Genomic DNA, 25,524 nt, shown 5'->3' on the forward strand with positions numbered 1-25,524 from the left:
GTGTAAATTAAATTGACTAAAATTTGTTATTGCAAAACTCACAGTTGGTTTTGCCTTCGTGATATTGGCCTATTTCGTGGTAGTGCTAAAACTGAACACCATAGTAACAAATTTGTTTTACTAACAATATTGAGCGAACACAAATAAGACATTAAGCAAGCCCATGCATTAACTGAGGTGACCTTTCTTGAAAAATAAATACTAAGGAAATATTTTAAGGGAGTTCCTTTTTGTTTTCTTAACTTAGGGTTCACTTCCAGTCAAATATTGCTTTTGTTTAAAAAGAATTAGGTTAATACCTGTTAAATGTGGTAGTAAAGTTTTACTACATATAATTAAGTTGTAAAATTAAATGGACTTTATGGATATAATCTCCAATACAAGCTTTTATATATTTTAATGAAAAATAACTGACTAGCCCATGGTACTAAATACTATACTAGTTACAAAGCTTTGAAAACATTTAGTTTGTTTTTCTAAAATGAGGTTTTGTTAAAGTCCGTGAAAAGAGTGATGGATGTTGTATTTAATTAGTATAGCACTGAACTTTTTCTTTATATAAATTCAGATTCAGAGGACAGTTACTGACTGTTTTCTGTGGGCCAAATATTATATTATATGTATTATATTAGCTTCTTCCTCATATATGGTCATTTAATCTTCAAACAATCCAACAAAGTCGTCTTCAGTAGAGAGAAGAAGAATCTAAAGCATTTGAATGGAGTAACTGGTCCACAGTTGCAAAGTTTAAAAAGTTCCAAAGCTACAATTCAGATTTTTTATTGTGAGGCCAATATTCTTACCAGCACATTTATTCAGGATGCTGTGAAATTAGATGCCATCATGGTAGTATTATAACCTTTCCCAAGTCTAATGTGCTAAGAACTACTGACCTCAGGCAGGACCGATAGACATGTCTAGAATCTCTAAAGTTTCCCTGAATTTGACAAAACAATGATTGCTTATGGTATGCCTGTTTGAGAATGTTTATTTGGTTACTCTTTATTTCAATATGGTGGGATGAACTTGAGATTTTTATTAATTAAAATTGGTGATTTGCTTCTTGAGTTATCATGCAGAGGACAAATATAACATACTCAGTGGTTAGATTGAAACCAAAGCTTCACTTCATTCAATGATTATTTTATTCATCCATATGCTTCTGTTTACAGATGAAAATTCATCAAAAGGCTAATTTAAGGAGGCATTTCCATAAGACTAAACCTACTTTGTTTTCAGACATGAGTGAATTTTTATTTATTTATTTTCGTAGTAACCAACAGTGCTTTGTTTATTTGTTGAAACTGGCTGAGTCTGGAGTATAAAATATGCTGGGAGCTCTTAGACAGGGCTAGGAAATGGTGGGGGGGGATAGTTAGGACAGAATGATTGGCCAGCTCTAGGATGATACCACATTTTAAACCCAAGGGAGCTGGCAAAGTCTCGTCCAATTCAATTAGATCTAAGGGATCGGTGCTGCTGACAGAGCTTCTTGGCCAAGGCAAGTCTCAGAATCTAGTGGGTGTCCTAGTGGATTAGGGGAGGTTATAATAATAATAAGTATTACTAATTACTTACCTAACCTCCATTCTTTCTTTCTTCCTTAAAAATGGTGGTAGAGGCCAGGTGTGGTGGCTCATGCCTGTAACCCCAACAGTTTGAGAGGCTGAGGGAGGGGGATCACTTGAGCCCAAGAGTTCAAGGCCAGCCTGAGCAGCAAGGCAAAACCCCATCTCTACAAAAAATAAAAAATTAGCTGAGTATGGTAGCATGCACCTGTAGCCCCAGCAACTTGGGAGGCTGAGGTGGGTGGATCACTTGAGCCTGGGAGGTCAAAGCTGCAATGAGCCATATCTTGCCATTGCACTCTATCCTGGGCAACAGAGTGAGACTCCAGCTTAAAAAATAATGGTGGCAGAAATTGATATTTATCTCCAATGTGCATTTCCCCTTCTTCCAAAAGTAGAATTCCCCAATATTAGCTGGGTACATGGTCACCTTGAGTTTATTTCTCAGCCTCCCTTGCAGCTAGGAGCAGCCATGTGATTAAAAGCTAGTTAATGGAATGCAAGCATAGTGAGACATGACATCTTTAGGAATTATATTTAATATCTCCTGACTTTCTTTCTTACAGCTCTTTGGATTGTACGTGTGACAACTGGGCAGGAGAAACCATTAATGATCATGAAGTGGAAGTCCATGATGAGGATGGTAAACCATAAGGTGGAAGGAGTCTGAGACCCTGGTAATTATGGAGCCTCCAAACCAACCCTAGACCACCTACATTAATGTGAACTTAATCCTAATTAATTCTAATTAAAACCCTTATATTATTGGGAGTGGCAGTGTATCCAACAACAGAACTATATTCCCCAGCCTTCCTTGAAGCTGTGCATGGCAGTGTCTGAGTTCTGGTCATTGAAATAAAGTAGAAATTGTGCAGAATTCTGAAAAGACTTCTTAGAAGGGATGTAACAGTTGAAGACAGTCTCCTGTGACTTTTTTGCTGCTTCTTTTCTGCTGTCTTAAATGTGGATGTGATGATTGGCACTCCAACAGCAATTTTGGACCATGAGAGTCCTCAAGGAGCAGAAAGATAGGAGGAGGCTGAGTTCCTTGACGACTTTGTGAATCCAACTTACCAGTATGGGACCACTTACTTTTGAACTTCTTTTACACAAAGAAACAAATATTTTGGTATTTAAGCCACTATATTCTGGGTTTTCTATTAACCTCTCTGTTACAGAGGTTTATCAGAATTGACCAGAAGGCACAGGAAATATGAATCAGTCCCAGAGAACTGGGACATGGGGCTTGTTGTCTAGTCTAGTTGGGAAATTAGAGTGAAAGTTGCAACCAGAATTCTGGCAGACTAGTCAGGTTCAATGTTGGAACTCCAGCCCAATGCATGGGTGTGAACCATCTGGGTCCCAATCACTGATGGGGAAGAAGCAGCTATTGTGCTGTCAGGCCAGGTACTCCTTGTACAGGGCACAACTGACCTTGCCAGGGCCAGACATGGGTTGAGCAGAGGCAGAGGCAGGCAGAGTTGACGTAGCCCATGCCAGTTTCAGACACTGTGAAGGCAGAACTATTCTGCTGTGCCTTTCTTTCTCTTCTTGGGGCTCTCTGTAAGCAGCTGGCGGACTCTAACATCCAGGCTTGTGAGAATCAGCTCTGCTCCTCTCTCTGTCATGTGTGGGCCAGCTGCATCCCCACTGGTCCTCATTTCCCCTGCACTGAGCTCATTTACTCCCTGGGGATTAATTTGACTGTGAATACTGGACTCTGAAGTGTGGGAAAACTGGAGACACAAACAACAGAAGCCTCAGTGCTACAGGGGAAGAGAGTAGCATCTTTTCCTCAGCTAGCATCACGTGAGACCCGGCAGGCCGTTTTGTTGCTGGTGACATCTCATAATCAGAGACACTTCTAGGCAGTGACTCAGGGAGCCAGCCTGCTGCTGAGCAAAGAGGAGGCAGGTCTGAGAGCTGGAGTTCAGAGAAACTTAGGACCATATGAGAATGATCGGTCCACAGCTCTTAGAATCAAACAGGTAAGGTGAGTGGAGGCACACTGTGAAGCAGAAAACACCATGAAGATTATTGTCATTTTATTAATGAAGACAGTAACAACACAAGCAATTCTCTTCCTCATCATTACTGAGAAGATGCCTCTTGTTAATTTCTTTCCATCAAAGCTGCCCTTGGTATTCATTGTAAACAAAATTCTTGTAGACTTGTTTTAAAATTGGGGGACAAAGGTATTTAGATTGATTTGCCTCAAAATCCCTACCTTTCCCAGGATGACCTATTCAGAATGCTATTGCTAATGTAAGCAACAACTCAGTATACCTTCAAAATTAACCATGCTAATGACGGTATATACTAATTGTCTATAGTACATAGTAATCCCGTGCTTCATGTACATGCTAACCCCTCTTACTATTATTTACCCCATATCTAAAAGTCTCTTCTACTGTTTATATATGTTATGTGAAGAAATAGAGATAGAATAATTTTGGAAAACACTGGGTTAAACAAAGTTGAGCTGAAAAATTGTTACTGAGTGTGCAAGGACAAGGGAGGGAGGAGAGCTGCCTACTGTGTGAGTTCTGAAGTGAGAGTTTTCATTGCTTCCTGGAATTTGGTAAGGTGGATAATTATTTTCTCTGCTTCCATTGTTTGGGGAACAGGCCTCTAACCTAGGCATGTCTCTTCAAATACTTTCTCCTGAAATGGTTCATCGGGGGAATGTCACAAAGGTACAGGGAGAGATGAGATGACCTGCAGAGGCCCTGGCCATGCCCGAGCCAGGTGGTTTCAGTGACGCTCTTGGTTTTCCAGCCTTCTCACCTATTCTGGAAGTTACCTCCAATCCTCTCTGTGGTTCCCTTTTTTCTTAGGTTAGGTAGCATTCGTCTGGCTGCCTACAGCCAAATACATTGATTCATGCAGAACTGAAGTTCCTTACTGCTCAACTCTCAGAACCTTTAATATACCAGTTTGCATATTAAAGTTCATAATTCTCCAAAACAGGGATCAAGAACATGGCATTTTCTAAAAGCATTTGATCCTGAAGTCCTGCCTCCACACTCACCTCCACCTCCCGATGGACCCCCAACTTCTGGCTTTTTTTTTTTGAGACAGGGTCTCACTCTGTCACCCAGGCTGGAGTGCGGTGGTGTGATCTCAGCTCACTGCAACTTCCGTCTCCCAGGCTCAAGTGATTCTCCTGTCTCCACCTCCCGAGTAGCTGGGATTACACTACCGCCCAGCTAATTTTTGTATTTTTAGTAGAGATGGGGTTTCATCATGTTGACCAGGCTGGTCTTAAACTCCTGACCTCAAAGGATTCACCCGCCTCAGCCTCCCAAAGTGCTAGGATTATAGGCATGAGCCACTGCGCCCAGCCCCCTCAACTTCTCTTAGCGTTAGTCTTCTGCTGAACCACTGAACACATTGGGGGAAATGCTGATTTAGTGAGTCACTGATTAGTTAATCAGAAAACATCTTGGTGGTACAGAAGATTTCATTTAACTCAAAAAGGTAAATAATTTTCTTACTGCTTGTAATAAATCCAGGATCATAATAGATTATGTTCTTATGATGGATTTGTAGTGAATGCTTCTCTCAAAGGCCATCAGTGGCTTTACTCTCACACATTGTCTCATATCTATCCTCTATTCTGGCCATGAGATCCCAAGACTATTATGGATGCTTGTGGAGCAATTTGTAGAAGCCAAAATACATCTTATTTTTGCCTGACCCGTTACATCTGCTAATGACTTAGGTCAACTGGGTAAGCAATGTGGTCATTCATAATTAATTTTGCTGTTCATTATAGCCAATTATTTTAACTGCTGGATCATTTGTATTTTTATACAATCTGCAGTCTTCCAGGAACATACACAAGCTTAATGGGATTGTATAATGTGCAATCCCTGATCCATGATTAACATGCTGTTTAATGAGTACAATTTTAAGAAAGCTTAAAACTTTAGGTCCCTGGCTTCTTTTACAAAACCAGGCCCTGGAATGAAAAGCCTGCCACAGTAATAAACTTTGAATGCTTTAAATGGAAGGTTATTCTTACATAAATGAGATTCTTCTTGCAAGCTAGGAACATCCCACCCTTACATAGCCATCCAGAGATGCCATTGAGCAAGGCCAGCACTGGGAAACACAGTCATAATGCCAAGTTTTGGCTTACAATCCTGGACATTCTGATTCAGTAGGTCCAGGATGCATGAGGCATGAGCTCTTATAAAAAAGGTACCAGGAAATTCTGACACAGAGGTTTATGGTTTGCCCTTTTGGAAATACTTTTTTTTTTTTTTTTTTTGCTGTTTCTTAAGTGTGCAAGGAACTGGCTCCTCCAGCTGGGAAAACTGAAGGCCAAGTGATTGTTCAAGGACTCCTTAGCACCAACTAGTTTCTCTGGAGAAGGATATGGGTTTGCTAAAGCCGGATTTGGTTCAAGAACCAGGAGATTCCAATACTTATAAACATATCCTTAATGCAAGCACATAGATGTTTAGTTTAAGTTTGTCTAGAATGGAAAGTTTGTCTGGAATCTTGGGGATGGAAGGCTGTGGTATAGCAAAAACTGAGCTTTCTAGGTTTCATTAGAGCTTACTTTATGTTGATGCTGTCTCCAACAGCTAGCCATGTCTCCCTTTGAGCAGTTCCAGGAACCATGAGAAGCTATACTGAAATATGTTGTATCTGCTTCTGTCTGTGTGGCTGTCATACTTCCAATAAGTTTCTTTATCTTGGCTAGGTACACTGAGCACTTGATCCAATGTGAAAGACTAGTATATGTGTGTGAGCCCGAAATACTGGGGAGTGAAATGATGGACTGCTTTTATCTTACTCTAGTTCTTGACCCCTCCCATTGAAGTGCCAAGAGAAGGATGATGGTTAGTAACAAGCATCATTTATGCAATCTTATAACAATTTCTGAGTATTTGGCTTTGTTTCTTACTGGTAAGTCTGGATAGTTACTTAACTTTTGCAGTTTTCTCAGCTAAAAACATAACCAAATAATGGTGCTCTCCTTTCAGGGCTGTTAGTAGGACTAAATGTGTAAAGCATGGAAAGTATTTAACATGCTTCCTGTCTTAAAATATGTTGGCCATCTCTCTTCTTCCTTTACCTCTTCTATCTCCTTCTCTCTGGATTTCCCTTCCCTCCTCATTTCCTGACTCCTTCTCCTAAGTGACAGGCAGCTCTGTAATTTCTATTTAGGAAGAAGGTTTGGGTTATGTAATCAGGTTGGAAGATGAAGAGGAATGAACTAGGGAAACGATCTTAAGGTTGAGTTTGCCAAGTACAGTTTTCCCTGGGATTGTATGTTTATTCGGGTTGGCTTAGGATGAGACACTGCAACGCCCGCAAGACATCCCTTGGCACCACCAGGTACTATGCCAGGGACCTTGGGAGACACAAAGGTTTTGGAGACACTCTTTTTCCTTAATGAGTATGGCCTAGGGAGATATTTGTGATTTGGTTGGCTACTCAGTACATAAGACAATTTATATTACTTATGTTAAAACAGAGGTACCCATGACCATGGAAGCACAGAGAAAGGAGCAATGAATTCTTGAACAATCTATTATCTCCATATTCAGAATCAGAAAAAAAAAGATCTGACTGTCTTCTAAAAATAGCAATACATTCATATGCATATTGCATCAGGTAGATGATTAGGGAGTATATAAGCAAAGGCAATACTGTATGGATCAAAGTATATCTACGAGATCAGGAAGAGAGTGGTAGCAAAAAGGATCTGAAGAACTTCTCCACTACAGCAGAGTTCTGATTTCACACACAAAGCCTTGTTAAGAGAGTTCTGCTCTCATGCAGAGGCAGCGAAGGTGAAGCTGAGAGATACCAGGGGAAACCAGTGTTTGCCTGTAGTTGTAGGCAATAAATTGTGTGGGAAATGCCAATTTCAAAATCTCTCCTTTCTACATGATTCAATGTGAGTAAGACAGAATCATTGTCGTTGACTGTAAAATCCATCTCAGAGACTCAAAAATCATTAATGTCCAATAATACTGATTTGTTTTCTGTTAAATCTGGGTCTTGCGGCTTCTATAAGTCTTTCCTTTGGCAGAAAATTCAATAATTTATTATTGCTGAAGGTAAAAATAGTCTCAAAAAGGTTTAGTTTGGCTTTGGTGTTATACACATTTAGTTCATAAAATTCTAATTGTGTCTCCGTAATTCTCTACTGGAGAATTAATTTTCTTGTTTCTGCAATTTACAACCCCTCTATGTTTTTGTTGGAATTCTCGTGGGAATTCTCGTTTGTTTTTGGTCTTCACTTTATGGGAACAATTTCTGTGTTAAAACCTGCAGAATAGAGAATCACAAGAAAATAATGCTATAATATGGCAATCAGTTTTTCTAACTTAGTTGTTTTAGTGAAAATAAGATTGGCAACATCAAAACCTGCGAGAATTAAAAGCAAACTTCTTCCTGGAAGTTTTCATCTGAAAAAAGATTGCGCTGATTTTCAGACAGAAATCTCACATCTCAAAGTATTTTTTATTGAACATCAAATACTGTGTTGTCCAGTGATTAAAAAAATCCTATGATATAAAGATATTCACTGAGGAAGGCTCACGGAACACACAGACATGGAATTTTGAGAGAACCGTAGGAAAATTGCGTTTTTAGTGAGCTCAAAATGAGAATAATAGAATGCAAGCTCATTAGTTTAAGGTAGATCCTAATTTTGACACAAAGTTTGATTCTATTTAAACTTAGGGCAGGGGTCCCCATCCCCTGAGCAGAGATCCAGTACTAGTCTGTGGACTGTCAGGAACCTGGCCGCACAGCAGGAGGTGAGTGGTGGGCAAGTGACCATTACTGCCTGAGCTCTGCCTCCCGTCAGATCAGCAGCAGCATTAGATTCTCATAGGAGCGCAAACCCTGTCGTGAACTGAACATATGAGGGATCTAGGTTGTGCGCTCCTTACGAGAATCTAATGCTTGATGATTTGAGGTGGAACAGTTTCATTCTGAAACTATCCCCCAACCACCTCCCTGGTCCATGAAAAAATTCTTTCATGAAACTGGTCCCTGGTGCCAAAAAGGCTGGGATCCACTGATTTAGGGGAATTTTAAGAGGATAGAAGCTTCTTGAGACAGACCATGCTGGTGTCAGTGTTCACTGAGTAGGCACACTCGGTCTAACCCAGGTGGGATTCAGGTTGCTGATTTCTTTCTGTCCATGCGCTTGAAAATTAGGAGCACTATTTGAGAGTATAGCATATTTGGAAAACAGAAGAAGTTAAATAGATGGAGCCTATAGTACATTTTTAATGTGTTGTAAGTAATAAGTGTCACTGAAGAGACCAGTCCTGGCTGGGCACGGTGGCTCATTCCTGTAATTCCAGAACTATGGGAGGCTGAGGTGGGTTAATCACCTGAGGTCAGGAGTTCAAGACCAGCTTGGCCAACATGATGAAATCCCATCTCTGTCACTCTGTCGACCGGCTGGAGTGCAATGGCGCAATCTTGGGTCACTGCAACCTCCATCTCCCAGGTTCAAGTGGTTCTCCTGCCTCAGCCTCCTGAGTAGCTGGTACTACAGGCATGTGACACCACGCCTGGCTGATTTTTGTATTTTTAGTAGAGATGGGGTTTCATCATGTTAGCCAGGATGATCTTGATCTCTTGACCTTGTGATCTGCCAAATTGCTGGGATTACATGTGTGAGCCACCACGCCTGGCCAAAACATACTGTTTTATATGTATTTATGACATTTATAAGAGTTATTTGCAGCAGTTGAATATGAAGATGCAGTTGGCAAAACAGAAAGAGAACATTCTCTTCTGTTGGAATTAAGTGAGTCTTAAGTCTTCCGATGACCCTTGAATACAGTTTGTCAAAAAGTGGCCAGCACGGTGGCTCACGCCTTTAATCCCAGCACTTTGGGAGGCCGAGGCTGGTAAATCACTTGAGGTCAGGAGTTTGCAACTGCCTGGCCAACATGGTGAAACCCCATCTCTACTAAAAATACAAAAATTAGCTGGGCGTGCAGGTGCATGGCTGTAATCCCAGCTACTTGGGAGGTTGAGGCATGAGAATCTCTTGAACCTGGGAGTTGGAGATTGCAGGGAGCCAAGATCATGCTACTGCACTCCAGCCTGGGCGTCAGAGTGAAACGGTCTCAAAAAAAAAAAAAAAAAAACGGAAATCAGACCATCTACCTTTATGGAGAAGTGCTAAGACCCAGCCTGTTTCTCAATACCTGCAGCTCAGTCGGAGACAAAAGTAACACCTGTAACAACCACAGAACACTTCATAGCAGGAATAATGACATGTTACATCATGTGGTACTGACCAGATGTGAACTTGGTCAGAGGAGGGGAAGTCAGAACAGACTAGAGCTACCAGAAATGACTGAAGGAGGCAAGAGGTAGCTATAAAAAAAGAGGACTCAGCTCCTGAGTGTGGAGTGGAGTGGAGCTAGGGTAGAGGAGAGTGTCAGCAGGCACAGGGAGGTAGCATGAGCCATGTGTCTGTGGGTGGATATTCCATGTGTGAGTGAGTGCTGAGTGTCTCTGCAGGTAGGGCCCCACCACACCCTGAACCTATAGTCTACTTGGACAGACAAGACATGCAGAGGTGAAGATGCATCAGAAATGGACTGCGAGGCATGACAAGGCCAAGAGCCAAAGAAACGTCCTGAGAAGGAAGAGTTCTTTACAACCTGGGTGAGGGGTGGGTTGGTTGGACCACGTGGAACAGAATAGACACACTAAAAAATGGTTGGCATTGGAGTGGTTTGGAAAAAAGGCTGGCAAAGCTGGTGGGTCAGATGATGAGATGTGTGAACCTAGGCTTGCAGTAGGGAATGACAGTACTTTTCAAACTTCTTGCGGGAATGGAAGCTTTTTTTTGAGACAGAGACTTGCTCTGTTGCCCAGGCTAACGTTCAGAGGCATAATCTCGGCTCGCTGCAACCTCTGCCTCCCAGATTCAAGGGATTCTCTTGCTTCAGCCTTCCAAGTAGTTGGGATTACAAGTGCATACCACCTTTTATATTTTTAGTAAAGACAGGATTTCAGTACGTTGGCCAGGCTGGTCTTGAAATCCTGAAGCTTTTTCTAAAAAAAAAAAATTGTAAGTGGAAGCTCAGTAAATAAAACAGATAAAACAGATTAGTTCTGGGTGAAAGGGAAGAGCGAGTCCAGAAATCAACTTCCCAATTTCCACTCTCCCTTCCCTACCCCTGTGGTCTGTCCACTATACCTGGGTGTACCTCTGGAAGCTGCTTGAAAAATCCAGACCAGTGGGAACCAGTAGGGAGTTGGCGAATGGTAGATGATCTGGCGTACAGCCTCATGGGGAGCTTATTGCAGGGTGAACTGGAATAGGAAAAGAGTAAGGAATGGTGAACAGAAGAGGTAACTATGAAGGAATTCAGGTGCAGGTGTGAGGTGCTGAGGGTCTGGGAGTAGGGGTGGGGGAAGAGGAGGAGGGAAGGGAGGGAACGGAGACCCATGTCCTATTTCCAGTATCTTTAAGCTGATTATTATACCTTGACTTTCATTTTCAGTACTGAGGCTTACAATTTATTTTGAAATACTGAGTGAGGAGTTTTCTACCCATCCCTAAACTGCAGTCCTTATGATAGGAATAAAGAAACATTAACAAATGAGCACAGAAACTGCTTAATTCTCGGGGTCCAACTCACGGGTGTTCCTTCTAGAAGCATACCTGTCTTTCCTCTTCCAGATGTAAGCCACCTTTTATGTATTTTTGACATTTTGCGGTTTCCTGCTCAGGAAGAAAGTGTGTTTCCCAAGGGGTTATATTAAATTGAATTGATTGTCAGGCAGAATTGAAGAGTTACAACAAAAAAGGAAGCAGGCCATATTCATCTCTCCAGCTCTTTACGTTCATGTACATTTGTCTTTTCTGCTTCCAAATTAAGTCTCTACTGGTTTTGTCTGGTCAGCCCAGCTTTCCATTCCTGATACCCTGAGCCACTCGGGCTGATTTCAGTGAGAAGGGAGGTTGCAATAACACAGCCCCTAAGGGGGCCACTAATGGGCTCACCTATTTGTCAACGTTGGTATTCTTCATTAACCAAGTTGAGCTTATTGAAATATCTTAGCAACCAATCCACATTTGCCTGTACTGAAGAAATTTGGTGCATGGGAAAATAACATTAGTCTATGATGAAGGACTAATCTGTGAGAGTCAGACAGTGAGTTCCTAAATGGTTAGATTCATATTGTAGTTAAGAACCCAGATAAGGAAATCCACATACTAAAAATTAGAAAAGGACCCAAACAAAACAAACACACAACAAACTTCTGACTTTACTTTTCAAGATGGCCGTTATTTGTGCTTTTGAAGACCAAGATTCCCTTCTGAAATTAAATGGGGAAAAACCCTACCTGGAGTAAATTCTTGTGAGTAAACATGTTCTGAAGCACAGTACCGATTGTACCGTTCCTCTGCTCAGAAACTGCCCGTAGAATCACTTCGGGCCTCTCTCTGGCTTGGCTTAAGTTGGCCTTACCTGCTGTGTCTCCATCTACTGCTTCAGGCACCACGAACACTCACCATTTCTCAAGCTTAATGTCCTTGATCCCACCTCTGTGCCCATCTCTTGCTGGGATGTCTTTGCTGCCATCCTGCTGGAATCCTGTTAAAACTCCTATTAAAACTGGTCTCTGTGGTACTTTTTATGTGTGGCAATTTTCCTCCAGTATCCTTTAACAGACACTCTCCTTTTGTCTTTCTTTAGAGCTTTGAAATGTGTTTAGAAGACATCTCTTTCTTCTCTTCCTCCTCTTCCTTCTTTTCTTCATCATATTAGATACATGCCTTATAAACTCTGGTAAGGGAGAGATTGATAAATAATGGGCAAACCATGTGCTTTGGGATCAGGTGGATCTGTGTTCAAGTTCTAGCTCCACCACCGAGAGTCTGGTCTTGGGAACTCTGCAGCACTATGCCATCTGTTAGAGTTTAAAGTAACTACCTCCCAAGGTGACTGAGAGAGTGCAAACAATCAGGAATGTGAAGGCCAAGCTTGGCACCGGATTTCTGGCAGCTGCCCACTGAACATCAGGTCCCTGCCTTTTCTGCACTTCATGTCATTAGCATAGTTCCCTGAAGTGTTAAGGTGCTCAGTAACATTTTTAAAAATTTAATTGAATTAAATTAAATATTAGTTTTGGGACTTTGCCAGACACTTGATCTCTTTTCAGACCTGTTAGTACTGCTTAGTGCATCTAAACAATAATTAGCAATATATATCAGAAAGCAAAAACACTGTTTTGCATTTTTGTGGTAAGGCACAAGCCCATTTATTGGGGTACAGCAGCCAAACAGAAAACATGAAGAAGCCATTTTCTCTTGCATTCTCCTGCCTCAGTCCTAGAGGTTGTGCTCTTTTTTTTGGACTTATGAGCCCCTCTGATGGAGAAACCATGAATGGGGTGCCAGACTCCCTGGTGGTTAGAGACAGAAAACAGGGAAAGAGCAGGCTCAGGTCTGTGTGTGGGTGCAGAAAAGATAAAAGGCCCCTGCCTTAGTAAATCTGGCTTCCTGACATGGTTCGGATGCTCTAGAAGTGCACTGCGTAAAACCCTAATAGAGCTCCTCTGAAGCACCTAAAGACAGAGAATCAAGTGTCTGAGCCACACCTAGAGAACAATTTTCTTCAGAGGGTCTGACATTTTACTGATAGTTGTTTTCATACTTAGGCTTTAAAATCATAAACACATACCTATCTTGGAAGGTTTTCTGATTTGAAAAAGCAATACTTGTTCATTGCAGACAATTTGAAAAGTACAGAAAAACACAATAGTATTTCTAAATGTTAACATAGTTTTTAATTACAGGAATGATTACATATCATGAATGCTTTTTTGTAGACTATATTTGTATCTAAACAACTTATTGTGCTCATTTTCCCATGTCAGTAAATTTTCTTCCACAACACCATGTTAGTAGCTGCCTACTATTCTATCACATGAGGGTTTCAGGTTTCACTTATCCAATTTCATAGAGCTGGACATTTAGAATAATGCCAAGATAAATATCTTTTTGTATATACTGTTTCACATGTTTTCTTTGGAAAAATTCCTAGAAAAGGATTGCTAGATAGGGGGTAAATTGCTAGCAATCCTTCCTCCTAGGAATTTACCCCAAGAGAACATATAATTGTTGACAAATTGTAACTTTTATGCCAATTTTATTCCCCTATTGTTCAATATTTAAGTGATTTTTCAATTTATTCCTATAGTGAGTTATATGTGATGAGCATCCTTGAATATGACTCCTTTTTTTATACACATTTACTGTTTTCTTAGGTTAAGATCCTCAGAAATTCAATTGCAGTATCAAAGATATCAACATTTTTGAAGCTTTGCATTCATATTGACACATTTTCTTCTAGAAAAAGGGTTAACTCTCACCCACTGATTAGAATGCCATTTATTTCTCAAGATGTTTGCTAGCTAGCATGTAGCTTATCATTTAAAAAAAATTTGCTAATGAGAAAATCCAAGAATAGTAGCTTAGTATTTTGATTTGTATTTCTTTGACTGTTAATGAAATCAAACATCATGTTTGGTTTTAGGCTTAAGATTTATTAATCTTAAGGTTTACAAGTAGTTTTTTTCAAAGTTACAATTAAACTACAGAGTTTCTATTTTGGATTAATTAATTCGCTTTGATACCATTACTCAAGAACTATTTATTGAGCACTAACTATATGCAAGATGGCATGGTGGCTCACGCCTGTAATCCCAACTACTCAGGAGGCTGAGGCAGGATAATTGCCCGAACCCAGGAGGCAGAGATTGAGGTGAGCCGAGATCGTGCCATTGCACTCCAGCCTGGGTAACAAGAGCGAAACTCCGTCTCAAAAAAAAAGATGGCATGACAGCCACCGTGAGGGTGCTGCAGGTGAGAAAGGTGAGTTTCTGTCCCTAAGACATTAATCTGCTGCAGACAAAAGACAGATACACACAAATAGATAATTTAAAATGGGAAACCTTGTATCTTTTATTTATTTAACATTTATAGTATCTAAAAGGACATTTGATAATATAAAACAATCTGAGACTACTAACAACAAATGACTTAGAACCAAATAAAACCATTAAAACAGAGATTAAGAATGGAATTTACCTTGAGCTTTAAAGAAAAAGCTATTAATTAACAATGCATGCAACTGAACTCCATGCTTCTCAGCTCTGATGAGAAGTGTGTAGGGTCATGTAGTTGTCATTAGCTACTGAAAGGATGTGTGGGTGGGGCACAGTTGCTTCTGCCTGTAATCCCAGCACTTTGAGAGGCGAAGGCGGGTGGATCACCTGAGGTCAGGAGTTCGAGACCAGCCTGACTAACATGGTGAAACCCCGTCTCTACTAAAAATACAAAAATTCGCTGAACGTGATGGCTCATGCCTATAATCCCAGGTACTTGGGAGGCTGAGGCAGGAGAGTCGCCTGAACCCGGTAGGCACAGGTTGTGGTGAGTCAAGATAGTGCTATGGCGCTCCAGCCTGGGCAATAAGAGCAAAATTCCATCTCTTAAAAAAAAGATATATACGTAGTCAGATGGACTAGCATACATCTTTTGCCAACTTATTTCAAAATTGGTTGTTGTAACTTGTACTTTGACAGGCACTGTACTAATAATGGAAGATGATTAAAAATGACAAAAATATGATGAGATTGCTAATGCCCTCAACTCAAAGTATAGGCATTCAGCTATTGACCATAATTGGTTTTCTGTGCTTCATTTATTTGTTTGTGTATTCTACAAATGTTTAGTAAGTTCAAGAAACTAAGGTAGGGTCTACACTACAGGAGATTGTAATTTGTTTGGAAGAAGACAAAACGTAGTTCAAAAATAATGAGGTATAAGTGTTATGATGCAGGGAGGCACAGAAGGAAAAGGAAGTCTGTGTGTCTCTGCATGTGATGTCAAAAGGCTTGAAAGGAGGTGACATTTGACATAGGTTTGCAAAGCTGAATAGAAAAGATGAGAAAGGACTAGGTAAAGGGCATAACATAAACAAAAGCAGGAATGTATAAAACTACAAGGAGTGTCAGATAAAGATGAGCAGACAGGTTTTGGCGGTGGGGAAAGTGGCGTTTGCCAAGTCAGGTTGGGTGAGCTGTATCCTTTAGACCTGTGCTGGCACAAGTCACATGGGACTAATTAGAATTAGTCATAATTAAAAAATTATTTCCGCAGTTATACTAGCCACATTTCAAGTGCTCTATAGCCACATGTGGCTAGGAGCCACCATGCCAGACATAGACATTTCCATCATTGCAGGAAGTTTGTTGGATAGCATCTCTATGGACAGTGGAGTGCTCAGGAAGGCGATTAAAAAGTGTAGTGATATGACCCAATTGGGGTCTTAGAAACCTTGAATTGAAAAGGAAATGAGGTGAGGTCAGGCACGGTGGCTCACGCCTGTAACCCTAGCACTTTGGGAGACTGTGAGGAGGGAGAATTGCTTGAAGCCAGGTGTTAGAGACCAGCCTAGGCAACATAGTGAGATCCTATCTCTACAAAAAGTAAGAAACTTAGCTGGGCATGGTGGTGCATGCCTGTAGTCCCAGCTACTTGGGAGGCTGAGGTAGGAGGATTGCTTGAGCCCAAGAATTTGAGTCTGCAGAGAGCTATGATCACGCCACTACATTCCAGCCTGGGTGACAGAGATCGCCTTTCTAAAAATTTTTTAAAAAGAGGAAGTGAGGATCCAGTTGAGAGAAAATGAGTGACAGTGAAAATGGAGAAGTGGGTACAATCTAAGACACTTGGAAGGTAGAAGCAATAGTAATTATTACCAATTGATGGATGGAAGTTGGGGGGAGTTAAAAGTAACAGTGCTACTTAATGGCTGGGTGGAGAGTGATAAATGATACAATTCGTGTAAACAGGGAACAGAGGAAGAAGTCTGTTGGATAAAACAACAAGTTCAAGAGTTGGACATGTTGCAACTGAGGTACCTACGGGAATTCCATGTGAGCAGGCAGTTTAATGCTCAGAAAAGAAGACAGATCTTGCAGAGACTTTAGTATATAAATACATTGACCATACAAAATTACAGTAACTAACATGGATGTAAGTCTATATGCCCGACACGGTTCCCAGTGCTTCACATGTACTTTAGTTCATGTCATCTTCTCTATGACTGCATGAGGTAGAATTTACTGTCATTAACCCCACTTTATAGTACAAGGAAACTGAGGCACAAAGAGGTAATATAATCTACCCAAGTTCACACCAGTGGGAGATGGAGTCAGGATTTAAAGTGAAACATATTTGCCTAACCAAAAATCCAGACAGAGGATGCGGTGACAGGCCATAGAGGAAGGATTTGAATATGTATGTGAAAAATCCCGCAAAATTTTCAAATTAAGTCACATTTAACTGCATAACAAAAATAGCTTTTACAGAAAAAGCAGAGTAGAATAAGTTGAAACTGATTAGAAAATTTAGAACACGTGAATGTTGTTTACACAGTGTAGAACTGGGGGAAGCCATGGAAGTCAATGTGCTTGCCTGAGAAGAATGAGAGGATGGGGAGGAAAGAGGGCCCCAGCGTAGAATCCTGGAGAACACTGATATTCAAGGATGGGTGAACGTACAGAGCTCAGCCAATGAAGCTATGAACTAAAAGGGAGCGACGTGCCTGAAGCCAAGGAAGAAAACATCTGGTAAAGAGAAACGGTTGGTGGGAAGAGTTCAGATATAATAAAGCCTGAAAACATTTCCACTGACTTTCCTGAGCTGGAGTTTGTTGTTGGCTTTTTTCAGAACAGCTTCTACAGTACAGAGGGTGCTGGAGCCAGAAGACAGTGGGATGGGAGGTGCATAGGTGAAGAATGGCCGGGCGTGGTGGTTCATGCTTGTATTCCCAGCACTTTGGGAGGTTGAGGCGGGGGTATCACCTGAGGTCAGGAGTTCGAGATCATCCTTACCAACATGGTGAAACCCCATCTCTACTAAAGATACACAAAATTAGCTAGACGTGGTGGCATGCACCTGTAATCCCAGCTACTCAGGAGGCTGAAGCAGGAGAATCACTTGAACTTGGGAGGCAGAGGTTTTAGTGAGCTGAGATCATGCCACTGCACTGCAGCCTGGGTGACAGCGTGAGACTCTGTCTCAAAAAAAAAAAAAAAAAAAAAAAAGATATAGATACATCTACCAGATTCAGCTGTGAGGAGAAAGGAGGATAGAATTTTGGCATAGCATTTTTTTAAAACAATTTTTTTTTTTTTGAGATAGGGTTTCACTTTGTTGCCCAGGCTGGAGTCCAGTGGTCCCATCAAGGTTCCCCATGTCCTTGACCTCTCCAGGATCAGGTGATCCTCCCACCTCAGACTGGGACTATAGGCATGTATTACAATGGGTTTCAAACATATTGCCCAGCCTGGTCTTGAACTCCTGAGCTCAAGCAATTCTCCCACTTCAGCCTCCCAAAGTGCTGGGATTACAGGCTTGAGCCATTGTGCCCAGCCATAGTCTTAAACATTAAATGTGTGAATGGAAAAGGGCCATTCCATTTCTCTCAGGAAATGGGCACTGGAATTCCTGTAGACGAGACTACAGCTTTTCTCAGAAAACAGCTTCATAGCAGTTCAAATGCTTGAACAAAGATTTCATTAAAACCGTGGAGTCTTGAACTTGAATGAAGGTCCAGGCAATGTGTAATTACTGTATGTTCAGTGTTTATGCTTTAACTTGTGAGAAATGACAAGGGAGATCCATTGCATATCAATTTGGCATTTTGCTGAGGTAGGAATTTTAACCATGTGCATTCTGAGGCTGCTAAGCTGGCATCTGCCCCTTCTCTGGTTCATGAGCCTACCAGATGGCTCAGCATCCACTCCTACCCTGATGTCACATGAAGTCTTTAACAGTGTTGTTTCATAGTGAAAAAATGGCCATCAAATAGGAGAGAAAACTCAAAAGGGTAGTTTTCTTGTAGTAAATAGGTGGCATCCAGATACATATGTGTTGAAATGCAAATAGATTTAGGAGAGAGCCAGGAACCCAAACCTATTTTCATGATTTTGACCTTCTGGAAGTTATGGGAATGTATCCCATGTAGATCAAATAAGTAGGATGACCACACATCCTAGGTTGCTTGGGATATTCCTAATTGACTCCTGTTGACCTGGTAAAATATCTAATAGTGTCTCCTTTTATTCTCCAAAATAGTCCTGGTTTGTCTGATAGATCATAGGGTCATCATATAGGAATACAATGAATTCAGTCAGATTATGGGGAAGGAGGGAGGGCTGGACAGAGTGTATCCAGGAAGGTTTCATAGCTGTGGCCTTGAACAACAGAGATTCCAATAAGGGAGAGGGGGGAAAGAAGGCATTCCTGACTGGGGACGATGAAAGCACAGAAGAGGCGCTTGCCTCACAGAAGGCAGAGACGTTGAGTTCTCTCTCAAACCACACTCCTGTACAAACCCACCAAACCTGAGGTAGTTAAAATGAGAAGTGGAAGGCAGCCATCTTCCGTGAGATCCACTGCCATATTTTTGGCTGTCCAGTTCTGAGGATTTGAAAAGTGTTGGTTAATACTTGCACAGTTTTATTAACTTGATTTCCATAGAGAATACTACTGGGCAGTTATTTTGCATCATGATAGCAGCAAAAGTGTCTCTTCAACCAGTTCTTAGATTCTAATGTTTTAGAAGTTGTAGGAATTATAGCTCCCCTACTAGCTAGAAGGGGGTTTGGATAGGGGAGATAAACTTAATTTAAAGCATAAAGTGTCTGAGAGTTTCCTCCCCATTGTAATTATTAGAATTATATTTAATATGTATGTAACAGATATTCACATCTTGAAGGGAGAAACCAACTCCCTTTGCATAAGGTAAAAATACTGCAAATATTTCATTATGTCGGTTATTTATTCTTTCTAAAATCCCAGCAGTATCATTTTCCCCAAAATTAATCCTGATTATCACTGAATGTTCTTTACTTACTTGATTCCTGCCTGCTTGGGCACTACTTTTTTGTTTGTTTATTTTGTCTTTGTGTATGTGAGGGTTTAGATACATGTACACATTTCAGATCTTTTTGGATAATGAGGATTTGCAAGATCACACAGAAAATTATTATAACAAATGTGTGTATATGTGGGAAACTGGATCTAGACCTGTAGTGCAATGAAGACCTAAAAATCTGTTTACACTAAAGTAACACTGGAGTAAAAAGAGACTCAATTCTATCATTTCTAGAAAGTCTGATTTTCTTTTAATTTCCATGATATATTGGTATTGTTAACCCACATATGTGAACAGTAGACACACTGCTGAGAGCCTGCACATAGGACCTCAATTCTATTTGGGATGATAATTTGCCTGACCTTGAAAAAAAACAAAAACCTACATTTCCCAGATTTCCTTGTAAGTGAAAGGAGTAGCCACATGGCCTCATTCTGGCCAGAGACATAAGGGAAAGCTACCTCATGAGACATCCAGGAAAAGCTATTGTTTCCTTGTTGAAGGAGATATACTCAGCTAGAAAACATTTTTGACCTTTGCCCTTCCCTTTCTTCCTGCCTGGACTGCAGATGTGATGGCGGAGTTGGGGCTGCCATCTTGCACCATGAAGCAACAAGCATGAAGACCTTACAGTGGAATTTCTGTTGCATGAGAAAGAGAAACCTTTAAGTAAACTTCAAGTCACTATTTTTTAAGTATTGCATTATGGAGAACCAAACCTATTCTGTAATTGACTAATTCCTGATTGATCAATCAGGGAATGACCCAATTTTAGTAATATTATATCCCTGTCATTCCTCCTTCTTTGAAAAACATTCTTAGCATCCGAGGGCAGTTGTGATGAGTCAGTACAAATGAAGTTTTTCAGTTAGTGACTGATAGTAAATGTTGGTCCCCCTTACAGAAAGTGGGTGCAAAATACTTTTTCTCCAAGGAAAAAAGGATAGGCCTTCTGTAAGTCTTAGCTCCAGGTGATAGGGCTACAGTTGCCTTTTACAGAGATATGCTTGAGAGGCAGTATAAAAGGCTCACTACACTTCATGTGATACGTGCGTATCCTTAGCTCATTATGCTGAACTTCAGTGAATAAAATTTGGTTTGTTACAGAATATGCAAAGGTATTGGTGGGGGCCATACACAGCACAAGACCATGGACCATGGACAGTAAACCAAGTTAGAAATATTTATGAGGCCGGGTGCGGTGGCTCACGCCTGAAATCCTAGCACTTTGGGAGGCTGAGGCGGGTGGATCACGAGGTCAAGGGATTGAGACCATCCTGGTCAACATGGTGAAACCCCGTCTCTACTAAAAATACAAAAATTAGCAGGGCATGGTGGTGCGTGCCTGTAATCCCAGCTACTTAGGAGGCTGAGGCAGGAGAATTGCCTGAACCCAGGAGGTGGAGGTTGCGGTGAGCCAAGATCGCGCCATTGCATTCCAGCCTGGGTAACGAGCGAAACTCTGTCTCAAAAAAAAGAAAAAAGAAATATTTATGGAGCACTGCTTGTGCGTAGGGCTCAGTGTTGGTCCTGTGATTGGAGATAATTTTTGTCATCAAATAGGACCTGTAGCTTTATGGGGTTTTGAATGAAAGAGAGACAGCCATGGAAATATTTATTGGGTTACATGTGCACTACAGCTGAGAAGAGTAAAGGCAGCTCTACATGGCCTTTGCCCAAGACAGACTCACAAAGTCATAAGACAGTTCATATTTTTTTAACTAAACATTTGAAAAAAGAAGTAATTGTGAATTTCAGGAAAAACAAAAATGTTTCAAGAATGTAATTAATCATAGCATACTACTATGATCATAGTAAACTAGCAGCAAACAGTATTTACTTAATCATAATAGCTAAAATACTCAAAATGGATCGACCCTCAAATTAGGAGGTAACTAATTGAATGGAGAATGAAAGAGGTGAAGGGTATTTGAGAGAGCTAATATCTTCCTCTGCTATAAGAAGTCGGTAGATAATGTTTAAAACTGATAAATCAAGTGGTAGCAGTATATTTGTATGATGTAAAGATATGGGGTAAATTAGAAGAAAAAAATCGCTCAGAGATGATGTGGTGTTATGAGGGTGAGATGGGAAAGGCGAGGAACTGCTCTTTTCAGTGAAACATTTTAGACTATTTGACTTTTGAACTTTGATACATTTTAAGCTAAAACATTAATTAAAAATTATGTTTTGGACAGAACAAAAAAAGAGATTGAAGAGTGAAAGATCAAGAGGGAATGATTCCTTGGGAGCAGCAGTTGACAAAGCAAATTACAGAATATACTCAGTGAGAATCAGATGAAACACGGGAGATAAAAGGCTCCGGACCAAGAGGTCCCAGCGAAGCATTAAGAGGAGAAAGGCTGCAACCAGGAAGTCCACACACTTACAGCTGCTTCCAGGACCCGGTGCTCACCCAGTAACAAAGCCACCTCTGTCTGGGAAAACCACAGCAAGGCGAGGCAGGGAGCAGAAAGCCTTTAATTGGGGTGGCCAACAAGCGGCCCTGTGAACTCCAAATGCCTCCAGCAGGCTGGGGCACGCTTTTTCTTTCCTTTCCTCTGTGCCCACCCATTGATGGCCTCGCTCTCCAGGGCTTCTCAACAGGCATTGTTGGTCTTTTGGCTTCTCCCCTGCTCTGGGTCCCGAGCCATCTTTATGCCTTTTTGCTGTTCTGCCTTGAGCATGCTATAGGCCTGTGTCCTGTGTTCTCAGCTCACCCTCTCTCCATCAAGATGTTTCTATCCAGGTTTCACCTTCTCAGACCTTGCCAGGTGACTGGGCATCTAATCTAATAATCCAGTAATAAAATCCGTGGTAACTAAAGGCTGATAACCAAATATGTTAACCCTTTCTATGAACATTTCCAGTTTGGTAGTGGCCTGTGGACCTTCAACTCAGGAATTATTTATCTGGGAAAGCTGGGCAGTCAGTGTCCAGAGATTAGGGACTTTTGGATTGGACAATCCCTGGCTCCCCTGAAATTGCTTGATGAAAAAACCTTCTGAGCATAATTGAGCCAGCGTCAAGGTCCCCAGTTAAAGCTTTTTGGTATTGATCCAGCCCCACATTGATCTCATCTCCCTCTGCATTGAAAGAATAAATCTATTCTGCACTATTTTGTGCTTGCTTATTGGTAAGTTTTCCTAAATCAGGTTGCATATGTGTCCTTTTTCTTCCTAAACTGGTCCATGACCTCCTTGAGGTCTGGTGTCCCATTGTCAAATGACAACTTCCTTTATTATCTACACATATCCCCCTTGACAAGTTTTGGGGCCTTGACTTAGAACCCTTTGGCTAAGAAACCTGGAATAGGTGTGAGATGAAGCGCTGATGGGAAAGAAGATAGCAGTCTGTGCCTGTAAGAAAGAGAGCTAGAGAGTGGACGGAGGCAGGGCAAAGAGGCCAAGCACCTTTGTCAGCGCTCAGCAAGAGCAGGTTTCTCTGGAGTGGAGAGCACACTGGGTTTCTGGGAGGGCAGGTACTTACATGGAATTTTGGGGGCTTAGCCTTTTAAAAACATTCTTCTTTGCTTATACTGCCCAAGCTGGGTTCATAAGAGGGAAAAGTGCTGGGAAATGACCCATTGGACCTGTAATTCTCAAAATCTCATGACATGCTGTTAGGACACTGTAGACAAATCCACCTAAATAGTTTCTGACCTGTGTCTCATGTTGATTGGTGATTTCAAATGCCAGAGAGGGTGAAGGAAGAACGCGGGTATAAAGGAGGTTATTTACCTGTAAGGAAGAGCTCTCAGTGAATTAGAAACAGCTAGTAATGGCAGATATAGAAACAACATTAGAGATTAAAAAATAAAAACTAAAAATAGACATATTTTAAAATATAAAAACATGAAATGTGCTTTTATTATTTAAAGTACAGATAAACAAAAAGAAGGAAATAAAAACACCCATGTTAAAACTGAAAATTTAAAGGGGTAAGAAACATGTTACACTTTTCAGATCTTTGTATTTTAGGATACACATATGTACACATATATAATATATACTGTATACACATACATTTTAGAACATAAATGAGGTCATATAATACATATTGTTATAGAATTTGCTTTTCTACTTAGTACATTATTATAAGCGTCTTTCCCTGCCAATAAATATTCGTTTACTTTTTCATTTCTAAAGCTTGAAGAGGATGTCATTGTGTAGATGTGCAAAATTAACCAAATCTCTACTTTTTTTTTTTTGAGTCAGAGTTTTGTTCTGTCACCCAGGCTGGAGTGCAGTGGCATGATCTCTGCAACCTCTACCTCCCAGGTTCAAGAGATTCTCCTGCTTCAGCCTCCTGAGTAGCTGGCACTACAGGCGTGCACCACCACACCCAGCGATTTTTTGTATTTTTCGTAGAGACAGGGTTTTGTCATGTTGGCCAGGCTGGTGTTGAACTCCTGGCCTCAAGTGATCCACCTGCCTTGGCCTTCCAAAGTGCTGGGATTACAGGCATGAGCCACAGTGCCCAGCTTTTTTTTTTTTTTTTAAGACAGGATCTTTCTCTGTCTTCCATGCTGGAGTGAAGTGTTATAATCATAGTTCACTGAGCCTCAAACTCCTGGGTTCGAGCAATCCTCCTGCCTTAGCCTCCTGAGTAGCTCAGACTAGAGGTACATGCCACCTGGGTAATTAAAATTTTTTTTTGGTGAAGATGGAGTCTTGTTATGTAGACCAGGCTAGTCTTTTTTTTTTTTTTTTTTTTTTTTTTTTGAGACAGAGTCTTGCTCTGTCTCACCCAGACTGGAGTGCAGGGGCACAATCTTGGCTCACTGCAGCCTCCTCCTCCTGGGTTCAAGTGATTCTTCTGTCTCAGCCTCCCAAGTAGCTGGTACTACAGGTGTGTGCCACCACATTCAGCTAATTTTGTATTTTTGTAAAGATAGGGTTTCACCATGTTGGCCAGGCTGGTCTCGAACTCCTGACCCCAAGTAATTTGCCTGCCTTGGCCTTCCAAAGTGCTGGAATTACAAGTGTTAAGCCACTGTGTCTGCCTGATCTCTACTGTTGAATTGTTTCTAGTTTTTCATTGTTAAAAGCAATGAAATTACTACATTATTGAAATTTAGAGTGTTTACTATTATATATGCTAACTATTATGCTCTTTATTTTTTTTGTTGCCCTTCAAAGTCATCAAGACACTTTTAGCTTCTGTTGGTAGGCAAGGCATGGGCCAAAAGAACTAAAAGATAAAGGAGCAGCTGGATTTAATCTGCAAGCAGCTGAACTGATGCTGTGAAAAGGGCTTGGGCCACCTATCAGTAAAAGAACAATAAACAAAGATGTAAGAAAAAGTAACTGAATTTTACTAATTTAACAAATGTAAAGACACTTGGATTTTTAAAAACTGTCTTTATTTTCAGTCTGTTTCACAGTTTTTAAAGAAGATGTAACTAATCTTAATGTTCTAAAAGTAGAAACCACAGGCAAGTATATAAATGTTTTCTCATTCCTTTCTACTTCTGCGGTGTGGAAGCCTGAACACTGTATCTGTCATTGCAATTACCTCCTAATCCTCCGCAAGTGGCAGCTTCCAGAGAAACAAGCAACGGCTGTGGGAAAAACTTTAAAACCTCTTAAAACTTAAGCTGAAATTTAAATTTATTTTAAAAGATTAGCGACAAAAAACATGCATCAGTTGTTCTCGACCCAGATACAGTCCAAGAAGCTCTACAATTGCACTGTGTAAAATAGTCGCCACCGGCCACAGGTGACTGTTGAGCATTTGAAATGTGAGGACAACCGAAGAACTGAATTTTTAATACTATTTACTTTTAGTTAATTTATATTTAAAAAGTGAAGCAGCATATTTTTCCTGTAATAAACTATGATTCTGGTAGAACTGCATCTCACTTTAACCATTACAGCATCAGATATTATATTGTCATGCATGTTTTGGGTGTCTGTGTTGTTTCTAATGTTACACATAAACACACAGTCGAGTAGGTGGGATTCAGTTCAAATTATTATTTTCTATGC

At 40.8% G+C, this 25,524-nt stretch overlaps 1 long non-coding RNA gene across 3 annotated transcripts in view; it reads left to right on the forward strand.

The window, feature by feature from the left end:
• The window catches only part of LOC118146327 (uncharacterized), a 78,945-nt gene extending 56,330 nt beyond the window's left edge, over window positions 1-22,615 (forward strand). For all 3 annotated transcript variants that reach the window (XR_008475527.2, XR_013524959.1, XR_008475528.2), the window contains 2 exons: window positions 2,135-2,245; window positions 21,733-22,615. This is a non-coding gene — a long non-coding RNA (uncharacterized LOC118146327). The remainder of the gene's footprint in view (window positions 1-2,134; window positions 2,246-21,732) is intronic.
• Window positions 22,616-25,524: the final 2,909 nt, after the last annotated feature.

This window comes from Callithrix jacchus, chromosome 12 (genome assembly GCF_049354715.1).
Source record: "Callithrix jacchus isolate 240 chromosome 12, calJac240_pri, whole genome shotgun sequence".
In the NCBI taxonomy this organism is placed as follows: domain Eukaryota; kingdom Metazoa; phylum Chordata; class Mammalia; order Primates; family Cebidae; genus Callithrix; species Callithrix jacchus.